This window comes from Colossoma macropomum, unplaced genomic scaffold, assembly GCF_904425465.1.
Source record: "Colossoma macropomum unplaced genomic scaffold, Colossoma_macropomum, whole genome shotgun sequence".
In the NCBI taxonomy this organism is placed as follows: domain Eukaryota; kingdom Metazoa; phylum Chordata; class Actinopteri; order Characiformes; family Serrasalmidae; genus Colossoma; species Colossoma macropomum.
Window position 1 is genome coordinate 13,896,160 of NW_023494787.1, and position 14,280 is coordinate 13,910,439.

Genomic DNA, 14,280 nt, shown 5'->3' on the forward strand with positions numbered 1-14,280 from the left:
ACAGGGTTTTGTTTTAACAGCAACTATATATAATTAAATAATTACATAATGAATTATTGTGCAAATTAATTTATATTATAATATGCTGGTAATGCTCTTATTAAGCCTCATCAAGCCAGTAGTGGGTAATTAACAAGCTGCTCATTGCTACTTTATTAAGCAATAATTAAGGTGAATTAGGCAGATTTTTCAATCGGATGAGACTCTAAGTCTAAGTTAAGCAATGACTAGAAACTATTTCACAAGCACACTTCATGCAGACATCCTGCTGAAATCAATAATGCATCTTCTTAGCAAAATTAAGACCTTCCTAGTATATGATACTCAAAATCTCTTCTCTAGAACAGAGGATCAGTTTGTCTTTATTTCAAGCTTCTTGGCAATTTACTAAGGTACTGATAAGAAGTAGTGATTTGCTGAGGTTTTCATTGAAGTATTGATAAGAATCTAAATAAACACATTCCAAACTGGGCTCCATACAGACCTAATGAGCAGATAAGGGCTGTGCACAAGATTAGTATAATACAAGACGTACAGTTGGTATAACACCACTGCCCTCCATGTGGCAGACTGGGGTTTGATTCCCCACCCAGGAGCCCTTGGGCAAGACTCCTAATGCTACATTCACACACATCACTAACGTGATTAGAAAATAAGTTGTTTTGGATAAAAGTGCCTGCCAAATGCCAATAATGCTCACTTTACTGCAGTTATTGCTTAGTAAGGCAGCCAATTAATTTTCAGCTATTGGCTTGATAAGCCTTTGTACAGGCATTACAATGTCCACCTATAACAAAATGTTATTTGATTTTATACTTAGCTCTGTGGTTACTTTTACATGTAATTTATGTTCTGTATTGCTGTTTTTTATGAGCTATGCTTTGTAAATAATTAAACAAGGAATTCAAGGAATTTACTTCATGTAAGGGACCTAGAAGTGTTAACCCTAGCTTTTAGCTTGCAATCCTAAATACTCACAAACCCTAAATACTCACAATAACAGCAGAAGAGAACCTACAGGGCCTTCCATGACTACCCCCTTTGATAGATACAGCCATACAGCCAAGCAAGCTCTTCCATTGGTTAGGCCTTCAGGAGCTGAACTGAGGGCCCGAAATATTAGATTAGCTACCAACATAGTTAGTAATAAAGGAATCAATTACATTTTGATTTACAATCTGTAGGAGCAGTTTTGTGTGAAACAGATGTTACTCAAGGCCTTCTGGAAGTTTTAGATACAGCACTGAGTGTGAGTGGTAGTTTCAGTAGCAGCAGCAGTTCTATGCCAGGGCGCTTTACTGACAGAGTCACAGTAAAAATTGTAAACCATTCAAAGTAAAATATGTGGTAATGTCTTTTACAAGATTTGAAAGACCATGTTTAATCTAGAAGAAAAGCGTGCATCAGCATTAGCTTAGCACTACCATACCAATACTTATCAGAGGTGTTTTATCCCAATTTTTTTTAATGGGTTTTGATATTTATGGCCCAAACCGAACACCCAGCTCAGACACAGGCACAGGCAGGCAAAGTTTTACCTTGAAGAAGAGTTCCAGTTCTTATTAAACAGCCCTGATGTGAGTCTGGCAGCTGTAACAGTGAAGAAAAGACACAGTGAGCACAGCTAGACCAGAGACAGAGGATAATATTCAGCATGTTTGGCCTCCACTGCTCAATAGCCCCCATCTCTGTCTCGTGGGGCGAACAGGAGACATCTCTAACATGCATTTCATTATCACAAATGTAGCCCATCTGCAAAATGAAATCTGGGTGCAGCAAAAGGCTTACGGAGCGGACCCAGGAAAACTCAATTTTGGCCCAAAAGGGATCAGCGGCCAATAAAATTGCAGACTTTATTACATTTCTCAAAAAATAAACAGTCATCTACATCGGCCGGCCGAGCACAATTCCCAAAGCCTATTAAGAGAGGGTGCGGGTTGTGACGCGTTCAATAATGGCCAAGGACAGGCCTGGACGCTGTGACTGATGTCTAGCCTGTGGACAAACACCAGACACAGCAGCGGCCGAGGTGAGGACACGAGTCCGATGCATCTAATCACTTTATGGGATTTCCAGCTGCACGCCTGTTTTTTTTCTGCTTCCTTTAGAGCAAATCTGGATAATGATATGACAAAGCTGCAGTCCATTAAGCAGCTGTGAGTGCCATGCAGCGTGCAGGCTACATTTGTTTATGTGCTGAACACACTTAATTTCCCTGCAAATGAAAGGCCAGCGGACTTCGGCACACATGTGCAGACAGTGATGCATGTATGTGCCTAACGCAGTACAAAGGAAGCAATCTCAGCCGAGCCCGTATATTTATTTCAGCAATTCCTTTTAAATGCATATTTTATGCTGGCTCGGCATGTTGAAGGTCACTCAAAAATGTTGTTTATGAGGCAAACGGAGAACACACCAAAAAATCTACACCGGGGGGATAATGTATGCTGCATTTATCATGCACACAATGCGCTTCCATGCTCTACCTGGTCTTTCAGATTGAGATAGTGAAGCTTCTTTCATCTGTACATTTCAGTTTATCCAGCACTACAGCTGATCCTATGGGATGAAGGAAACATCATGGGATCTAACCACCAAGGAGCTGTTTTTTAGAAAATAACAATAATAACAATCATAAAAAATGCTCGTTAGGCTTCCTTTATCATCCCAAATCATTATCTTATTATGTCAAAACTCTTTGGGGAATCCTTGGTTCTGCTGTTACAAAGACCAAATGCTCAATAGCTCGAGTGCTTTTTTTGTGGGATGGTTTAGTTTTATTGAGTGCCTTTTAAAAATGTTATATCAGGAAACATATAAGCAATACTCCTCTCTTCTCTCCCAGTAATAAACCAAAGCGAGCACTGAGTGTACTTACATGCACTTAATAATCTGATTATAATCGTATTTCTGCAGTTATCTGATTATTAAAATGGACATGTAAACAGCATACCTTGATTTCTTAGATTGAAGTAAGGTCTAGAAATCTGATTTAGAAATCCAATGAAGAGAGCTGGATTTTAGCTCAGTAATCAGATTTCTCAGTGCATGTTAACTCTTACTCTGATTTCTTTTTCTCTACTGTGCATGTACAAAAACAGACCACGGCACAGGAAATAAGCAAAGAGCGTTTAACACAGCACCCACAAGATGGCAACAAACCAATTACATGATTGATGAAATAAAAGATATAAATATTCTTCATCTTCTTGATGATGCATGTTCATTTTTTCAGGTAAAAAAAGCAGCGGCAAGACGTTCATGTTTTACATTATGTTTACGTCACAAGTTGACCGTCTGCTTACAAAGCCTGATTACTGCCTGACTCGTGCAGACCCGGAGTTTCCCCATGATCTGATTACTCAAGTGTATGTAAACGCTTTGATCAGATTACTGACAAAATCAGATTTATTACACTCATTAATCAGCCAAGACCTATCACCTTTATCTTTTACTAAGTTCACTTTCTTTGTTTTTTCTGTTTATGCTGTCTTTTGAGGCAGCCCTATCACGGGAAACTGAATATTCCTTGCTTGTTTGACAGTCAGTAGGTGGCCCATATGCAGCAACAAACGGCATTTCTCCAGTAGGGAACCCTCAGGGTCTTCTAGGCCTGGTGAAGGCCTAATGAAGTCTGTGTGAAAAAATACATATTATCTACATATCAATACAACCAACTGAGCTTTCTTATTAGTTAGGCCTTTAGAAACTGGACTGAAGGCCTTATAAGTTACATTAAGAACCAACATAACCTGAATATAAAAGAGGTATCAACAAATCACATTTTGATTTACAATGGGTGGGAGCAATTTTGCAAGAAAATAATGTCTCTCTAGACATTCTGGAAGGACTGTGGGTGCAAATGGTAGCCTGAACAGTGCATTTCAGTCAGGTGTTAGAAATGGAAAAGAGCAGCAGCTCTATGGCAGGGCTCTCTACTGAAGGAGTCACTGTAAAACTGCTACACACAAGGTAAACTATATGTTAATATTTCTTTTACAAGTTTGGAATGTCCATGTTTAACCTAGAACAGCCTAAATACTTGAATGTGAATTGCCATAAGCTTAGTGCTAACATACAGAATCTCATGCAGTTGTTTGCAGAAATTTGCATGGTCACTGAGGTGTTTTTGTATATAATAAATTGTTATGACATTTATGGCCCAAATTGGAGGCCTAGCAGCAAAAGCCATGGTTCACCTCTGTATTTTTCCACCAGGCAGTGCAGAATTGTTAGGATTTCCACTGCCAAGTGACCCGTACCATACCTGAGTACAGATGCTTAATATACCCTTCTCATCACTCGGCATCACTTGAGATAGATGACCACCATTTCACCATTCTGTTGTCTCACGTAAAACCAAATGCTGAGAAATGGTTATTTAGAACTTGAAGCTTCTTCATTCTTGCTACATGTATGTGTTTGTGTGTACTGTTCACACTAGATTTGTGCGAGACATCATGTGGCCACCACTGTATGTATGTATGCATGTATACATGTATGAACATGTATCAAATTTAAAGACATAGTAACAAAAACTGTGTGTTTAATTCTAAAGGATATACAGAGGTTGGAAATAGTTATGTAAAGTATGTAAGAATTATAAGAATTGTGGCTGTTTTTAATGCATGAAAGTAAACAAATCTTATAAATAGTCTTCCAAAAAAAATACAAGAAAAATGCAGAATATTGGCCCTTAATTTCACCTCTAAAGGTCTATGATTAGTGTCTTTAAAGCTCTTAGGAGGTGGATCAGTGAAGTAGATATTCTTCTGGGGCCTGAGATTTTTCTTCTTCAATGTTTGTTAGAACTTTTCACAATAGACTGACTGTGATACTGTTGTTTTCACCTGTATAGGCCTGAAGATGAACATCCCCTTCTCTTGGCCCTAATTGACATGAAGCCACTCTGCATCATAGGAGTAACAACTCTGGTAAAGGTCAAGTGTCAGGAGAAGTGTATCTGCTGTAGAAGGCAGTTCACTCTACAGAAGTGAGGAATCTGTGTCAGTGTGTCAGTGACAGGGTCACGGCTTTTGTCTTTGAGGTGGATCATATCACACAAAATAAAGACTAGGTCTGCTAACCTTTGAGATGTAAGAAGGTTTTATTTGACGGAATGTGGCATTTAGTTTCTGAGAGGGCTCTGGAAATGGCATTGACCTTGTCTGAAAAACTGCTAAGTGCACTTCATTAAGGGAATTTCTTTGTTCTGAATGACATGTGATCTAAAGAGGCGAAAGACCACGCATTGGGCCTCATTCACCAATATCTTCCTAAGTTTTTTCTTAAATTTGTTCTTGAGAAAGGAACTAAAAAAAAGTCTACGTCAGTTTGATGACATGTTCTTAAACCGCTGAATTGTTCACACCTTTGTGCTCTTGAGTGTGTGTAGATTCTGTTCTTACCTAAGAATCTTGGTGAAAACTGCATAAGTGGGTTTTAAGAAGAAATTTCTTCTTAAGAATGGTTGGTGAATGAGGCCCATTGTGAGTAACACACATTAAAAGTCCTTTAAAAGCTATATTATAATGTATGGGATGTAAGGACTGCAGTCTTTGAGGGAAAATATTACTGCTGATAACATCAGTGTCTGTCAGTATGTCAGTATGTTGGGCTGGATGACCACATTTTGAATCTGTCTCAGCACTGATGCTGTGTGCCGCCTCCCCAGTTCTCTCTATACCAATGACTGTACTTCTAACATCGGCTCTGTTAGCCCCATTTAGGCCACTTTTTCACTTCTTGGTCATTTACTGGTTCTGATTTAGTGATACACCAAATGGAAACAGAAACAATATCCAGTCTCACAGTTCCAAACCAGCATGGAACAGCCCAGTGCGGCCCTGAGAACTTTTTGGCTTGATAGTGGAAACGCGGTTAGTTTGCAGACAACACTCCTCGGGTTGGTCTTCTCAAACAAAGTCCACATACTGGGAGGATGTAACACAGCTGGTGTTTTAGTGAGAAGCTAAAAACATAAAAACTGTACAAATGATTATTGATTTCAGAAAGAAACCCACCCAACTGCCATCATTGGAAATGCACATGTCCACAGACAGCAGAGCAGAGTCTTACTTCTTCCCTTATTTATTTATTTGTTTTTAAGGCCTAACCAGTGACCGGCGCTACAAATTAGCTTAAGCTAGATGCCCTATATACAAATAAATGTGTTAAATGTGTTGCATTCTATGTAACAGTGTTTATCTGTTTTGTCCCTGTCAAATAAACACATAAAATAAAATAAATAAATAAAATTTCAAATGGGACAGACGCAGCACTGCAGTCATAAAGAAGGCCCAGCAGTGCCTGTGTTTCCTACAAAAGCTCAAGGAATTTGGGCTGCCTCAGGCACTGCTGTTCCAGTTCTACACTGCCATAATTGAATCCATCATCACATCCTCCATCTGATTTGGCTCTGCATCTTCGCTCACCAAGCATAAGCCACAGCTAGCGATGTGATGAACAGAGAAAATCATTGACTGTCGGATCTCCACCGCTGAAGATCTTTACTCATCTAGGATGATTACTTTGCTGGTGGTCAGTTAGAGACTATAGCTCCTCTGTTGATGCGAAGAGTGTGTTTAGCAATCCTCTAGTCCTTCATCAATGAGCAGTTTCTGAACACTGGACCTCTCATGACTGGATATTTTTGGGTGGCGGTCAACTCTCAACCTAGCAGTGACACTGATGTGTGTAAAAACCCCAGCAATACTGCTGTGTCTGATACACTCATACCAGCACCACACACACACACACACACACACACACACACACACAATACCATGCCAGTGTCACTGCTGTGCTGGGAATGATACACCACCCACACAATATATCTGGACAACAGTGGTCCTGTGGTCAGAAACTGACCTATCATGAATGGGGTAGGAATGGAGAGAGAAGGAGAGAAAGAGACAAAGACTGAAAGAGAAAACAAGAGCTTCAGAGAGCTTCAGAGAGAGAGGGGGGTGGGGGGGGGAGAGAGAGAGAGAGAGAGAGAGAGAGAGTTTTAGAAAGTATTCAAATGTGTATGTGTATGAGAGAGAGGGGGGGGAGAGTTTTAGAAAGTAGAAAAATGTGTGTGTGAGACAGAGAGCAAGAGAGAGAGAGAGAGAGAGAGAGAGAGGAGAGAGAGAGAGAGAGCGAGAGAGAGAGAGAGAGAGAGAGAGAGAGAGAGAGAGAGAGAGAGAGAGAGAGAGAGCAAGAGAGAGAGAGAGAGAGAGAGAGAGTTTAAATTGGCTTTAGCTGGTGTTTAATTAACCTCACACCTGTTATTATACAGACTGTTTCCTGAATGTATGAGTAATAAAATAAACGGTTGCTTGTGTCATGATCAATTAGTCTGACCAGCGCTCAAAACATTGATTGTGTTGATTGAGTCCCTGGAGAGGAGCTGTGTGTTTGGACTAAAATATGGGAGGCCACTTAGGGTGAAATACATTGAAACACACACACACACACACACACACACACACACACACACACTACTTGCACACAGCTAAGAAATACTTGTACATGTGTGTGAATGGTTGTACAGTCACTGGTGTGTGCATGACAGTTTTCAGCGCAAAATTGAAAGTCAATTCACTGTAACAGGAAGGCAGAGTTTTACAAAATAAGTGCGCAAGCTCAGCAGCACAAGCTAAAGGGTTTCTGGTTAAACAACTGCTGCTATCATTTTAATCAGCCTGTGTTTCATAGTTGTGTGCAAGTAATATGCGTGCATGTGTGTGTACGCAAGGGTTTCAGTGTATTTCACCCTAAATGGCCCCCCATACTAAAACACTCACATGCTCAACATTCTCTCTCTCTCTTTCTCCTGAGTTTCTTCAGCAAACATAAGTTTTCACATCCTCTTCACAGAACAAACTTAAATATGGCATTTCTATGCAAATATTCGTGCAAAATATCTATTTATTTGCTGAGTTTAATATATTGCATATTGGGAAAAAATACATATAAAATTTGCCATAACTTTTGCACAGGCCACATTTAAAGTTTTTTGTTTTTGTTTTTTTTTCCTCAATATGTTAGATTCAGCAAATAAACAATAACTGTGCATTTAAATGTGCAGGAGTGTGTTCTCTATAAAGGATGTGCTAAAAAAAACTCTATAAGAAAATCAACACTGTTGGAAACAAGTAAGCAAGCAAGCAAAGTTTATTTATATAGTTCTTTTTACAACAAGTGTTGTCACAAAACAGTTTTACAGAAAAATCCGGGTCCAAGCACCCATGAGCAAGCTGGTGGCCACAGTGGCAAGGAAAAACTCCCTAAGAGCAAGGGTAAGAAACCTTGAGAGGAACCAAGACTCAGAAGGGGAACCCATCCTCCTCTGGTCGACACCAGATAGCATTGTTTATCATTGTTTTTGACAATGTAAACAGCAGCTGGCATTTTCTAATTATGTAAAAAACAGACAAAAATGGAGATACAAGGTTTTGTTAGGACAGCAGCAAAGCAATCTTCCTCCAACTGAGCTGTGAGCGATCCTGTGGGGCTGCAACGAACCTGAGTGACTTGCTCTTTATTGGCAAGACTGCTTCACATACAAATAAAGGAAATTCAATGCATAGCTTTTTAGTGTAGATGTTGTTGAGGAACATCACTATTTGAATTTATTTTGTGCAAACTGGAAAAAGGGTGTTGCTGTGGAAGTGCCATGTGTATTAACTGTAAAAGTCACCTTATAATGCATGTGAAGTAGCAGTACACTGCCAACCAGTTGCCTCCACATCACTGCGTCTGAGTGGTTACTTTGATGCAGTTCTTGTTCCAGTGTGTCGACTGATATACTGTACTCACTCTGTGAAGCTGCAGCTGTACTGCACTGATATCAAACCTCATCTGCAAATGGCTTCAGGAACTATTAACAGTCGTACAGCATGTGCGTTCATGTGCGTGTGTAATGTATTGTGCATGCGCCTATGTGTAGTGGCTCTTAAATAACCAGCGGAGTCACGCAAGCTTCTTGTTGAAAGCTTAATAAAACCACTTTTGCACAGATTAAACCCATGATAGCCGTACCAGCTGCCCCATTTGGGTCCAACTGTTACACAGGCTTATAAAAACAGTTTCCAAGGAGCGAGGGAAAGAATGGAAGAAAAAAAAAAAAACAGAGACACAAAAGTTGTTCAGGACAGACTTAAAGGTCTGTATCACAGAAAACTGAACTTCCATAGCTTTTTTCTTTTTTCTTTGCAATAAAAGGGTTTGATGTGATATGTAAACAGTTTCAGACGTACCATTCACTGCAAATCCATGCAGTCCTTACATGAAAACTGAGCTAGCCCATTTTGAATTCATCATGGTTATGACATCATTACCATGAACACATTTGAACATGATAGCCCCTTCAGCATACAGTTCAGTCTAGCTCAACCCATTCACTCTGAAGTAAAGCCTGCATGTTGTTATTGTTATTGGATGTTGTTACCTGTTTATGGCTGCATAAGGCCTTCTGAAGGAGCATCTGAAGTTCATTTTTTATGATGTCCTTTAAGATTTTAGCTCTAATTTGAGATTGTTTTGTACATTTCAGCCTGGAATGCTCTTTGAATGAGGCACAATATAGAACAACCAATCAGAACAGAGTTCATTTACATATATCAGTCTTAAAGGCACAGTAACAAACACATAACAAATGAATTATTAGTGTTTTCTGGTACATAAAACTACCTAAACTGCAAGTCAAAAAATGTAATAATTTGGATACTATAGAAGTGTCATATTTGGTCCCCTATTCTTTCAATTTATGGTTCTTCTTATAGTTTTTATGATTTAAATCTAAGATGATGAACCTTTTGAAAGTTTAAATAACTTCTACATTATTTCACTTCAATAAGTTTCAACCTTTCAATTTATGGTTCTTTAAAGATCTGTTTTTATAAATCAGGAGTCAGCAACATGTGGCTCCTCAACAGAATTAGATTTTTTAGTTGAAAATAAAATAATCCTCCTTTACAGTAAAATAATGCTCTGCTGATCATTATGACACAGTTTTAGGAACAGGGGTCACTGGAGTTAATGTATAACTGCTAATTCACCAACCTTTGACCCTGAAGATCAGCATGCAGACTGCTGGTCACACAACAACGCAGACAACAATCTCGCCTAGCTAGTAGCTAACAAAAAGACAAAGAGAAAGATTTAAGACGAACATTAATAATTTGGAGAGGAATGGACTTCTTTGCATTTTTAAACACTCAGCTGGTTTCCTGATATGTTTAAGCTGCAATGAGAAACTGTCAAACACTAAAAAGTCACGAGGCTGAAGTCTTCTAGGTTGAATTTTCCCATTCCACCATAAATGGTGCAGCAGTTACATTCTGACTCCTCAGGTGCCATTTAAGGTGGAAGGGGAAAATTAGAACAAGAAGCCGGCGAATGAGAAGCTTTGGTGGAAAAGTATCCTGCCTGAGATGCGAGAAAAGCACCTATAGCTGAGCTAAAGCTTAAACCAGAGCAAAGTAAGTCTGTGTTTTCATTTATATTGTATTTTTTTTAGCCTATACTAGTACATTAGTACATACTGAGACATATTTACAGCCCAGATTGTAAAATAGACAGAAAATGTTGTGGCTTTTTGTTAAAAGCACAAAATGGCTCTTCTTAACATCTGGGTTGACCCCTGTTATAAATGAAAGGACTTGGTGAGTGGGGAGACTCTGAAAGTTTAAAGAAACTCCACATTACATAATGATTCTATACCGTTTTCAGAAATGTAATATTTGGTTACCCAACCTAATTTCTGTTTATTTAAAGAACTTCTTTTAAAGGTTTAAAGATCCTCCACAAAATGGGAGAAGAACTTAAAAACTTCTTCACACACCCAAATCTCATTTATTTATACATAGTTCTTTTTGTGGTTCCTCTATGCCATCACTCAAAGAAGCCTTTGAGACAGACTCTGGTTTGTAGAGCTTTAGCTTCAAGCCAAGAACCATTTAGAAGCCTTATTTTATGAATGTATTTATTGCGTCACATGAAGCATGACATTTAGATTTCTCCACATGTTATACAGTTGCGTTCTTGGCAGTTAAAGGAGGCTTAGAACCAGGGTACAAAGTTCAGTCTTTCAGATACCTGCTGTTTCTGAGAGCCACAGTATATTAAGATGAAACATATCCTAAACTAAATCAATGAAATCAAAGCAGGTATGTGGAAAACCTGGCTTAACACCAGAACACAGTCAATCAAGGGAAAAAGTAACTACCTGACTCAGGTGTGTGTATGTGCACGCATATATATATATGTATAGGGGGGAGCAGGGGGAGGTATTTCAGTGCACTTTGATTGAATAGGGTGTCCTAGGGTCAACCAGGCGCAGCAGAGCTCCACCCTGACATCAGGCTGTCAGATAAAAGTGGAGGAGGAAGCCTAAAAAAAAAAGAAAAAAAATTAAACAGCTCTTGAGTTGTGTTTAACAAGGCTCGAGGAGAGGGAAATTTTCTCCAGATGTCGACAGGCCCCTCAGATGTGAAGCTGTAAGGGAAGTGGAGGTCATGGAGGATGAGAAGAAAAACCCGGTGCACCCCACAAACCCTCTGACAGCACTTTAATGTTGCACAAACGCTTTGGAAATCTGGGTGAAGCTTTCTTAGCCAACAAGGCTATTTCATCAAGATCGGCCGGACGTTCTGCTGTTCGAACTGCCCCTAAACCTCTTTTATTTCTTTATTTATTGCAGGAGGAAACTTTGAAATAAACATTTGTGTCTTTCAGCTTCACTTGCTGATTGCGAGGACCTTTAATACATGTGTGGTGTAATCGATCACATACTTTCTCCATAGGCCCTTAATAACACTGCTTGACCTTTAGCAGTAAATTTTAAGCAGAGTCTGGGAAGCTCACTGCACATCCTGGTCTCTCCTCAGCCCAGAGAAGAAGTCAGAGAGTTTTTTGTTAGGTTAGGTCTTTAATGTTTTTTCAGTGAGACTGTGCACCCGCACTACCGTCACATCCTGATCTGTGTGTGTTAACTGTGTGGCTCACTGCTGACATGGGGGTCTTATCTAACCGCCTGTGTGTTTGAGATGCTCACCCGTGTGTCAACACGGTAGCCTTATCTAACTGCCCATCTTTGGTTCAGACCAGTAAGCCAAGCACATATGCACACACACATACACTTGTTTTTGTACAATGTCATGACATGGATTCATACACATATCCCATCTGTTTTATACATATGTAAGTACCTGTGTGTGATAACAGTTTGTCCCATATGTGTTTCATTTATTGTGACTGTCTTCATATCATTACAAACTTCATATCTCCAAAAAACTAACTTTATAGGAGAAAAACATTCTTAAATGTCAGTATTAGTCAATGTAACAGGATTTTAATCTCAGTTTCTATTGGTTGATCCTACTCTACTGGTACAATTTTGACACAAATTAAGTGAAAATTACAAAAAGACAATAAAAGGTTTTGTTCCAACAGTGATGATATGTAACCTATATGTAACCTAAGTGTTATACATATACATACATATACATATATATATATATATATATATATATATATATATATATATATATATAAATATATATTCATACATATACATACATATACATATATATATGGGACATACTATTATTACTATTATAACACTTACTATATATATATATATATATATATATATATATTATATATATATATATATATATAATATATATATTATATATATATATATATATATATATATATATATAATATATATTGTAAGTGTAATAATAGTAATAACACACACAAAGACAGGATCATTTTGGTGCTGTAGGTCCTGTTTTTCTGGTTTTCCTTCAAAGTGAGGACTTTTATCCTTAAAATATATGAAAACAAACACACACGCACACACACACACACACACACACACACACACACACACACACACACAAACTTGCAGGAGAGTTCGATAGAAAATATCACAGCCACAAGCTTCCTCTCGTATATATGAAACCACAGAGAGAGCAGGAAATCTGAGAATGTTGCAGCAGCGTCACTAAAAGCACTTTTCAGTTTAACATTATCAGTCATACTGGTCTTAAACCTTAAGATCTTTCAGCACAGAGCACAAGGCACAAGAGTTAAAGTGATACTTAAACAAAAAAATCTAATTTACACAATCAAATTCATTTGTCCATGTTAGTAGATAACACTGTCATATAGTCAGAAACAAAATTTCCTTCTTAGTTTAACTGGAGCTACGAGGCTAATGCTGCTAATACTAGAAGTCACTAGAAGTCACATTACATTAGGAGTTAATTTTAAATTCTGTTGAATTTTGGCACAACAAATGGCTGCCGACAGCGTCTGGCTGCACAGACAGGTTTTATTCTTTTTAATAGTTCACAGTAAGTAGTATGACTTTATTCAAGACCTGCATGCAGTTTCAGCAGGATTGGGGAATTTTTGGGATGTACATAAGGTTGGATAACTATCAACATCAAGTCTTTGTTAGCAACATTAGCCTCATAGCTCTCGTTTAAAACTAAAGAAGCACAATTTGGACACCAAACTTGTCTTCGCTGATTGAGTACATCTGAAGTAAATGGGAAATTGTGTAAATTTGATTTGTCGCCAAGCCATTCCTTTAGGTTTTTAGTGTCTACAGAAATGACTCTGAAAACAGTGCTGAACTGAAATTTACCTACTTTAACTGTGTACATTATTTTTGCATGAATGAAATACACTATATGGCCAAAAGTATGTGGACACCCATACTAACCTCCAAGTTATTGAGTTCAGGTGTTTCAGCCAAATGCATTGATAGCACATGTGTAAAACCAAGTACATAGCCATGTGATCTCCATAGACACACACTGGCAGTAAAATGGGTCATACTAAAGAGCTCAGTGACTATAAACGTGACACTGTCATAGGATGCCATCTTTGCCATAAGTCAGTTTGTGAAATTTCTGCCTGACTAGATCTGCCTTAGTCAACTAGAAGTGCAATAATTGTGAAATGGAAGCATCAAGGAGCAACAACAACTCAGACATAAAGAGGTAGACCATGCAATCGTACAGAGCAGGTCTACAAAGTGCTGAAGTACGAAGTGCATTAAAATCACCTGTCCTCTGTCACATCACTTGCTACACAGTTGCAAACTGCCTCTGGAAGTAACTTCAGCACAACAGCTGTGGCCAAACAGGTGCACACAAGCACATAAGATCACTATGTGCAATGCCAAGTGTTGGCTGGAGTGGTGTAAAGCGGCACCACTGGAGTCTGGAGCAGTGGAAATGTATTCTCTGGAGTGATGAATCACACTTCACTATC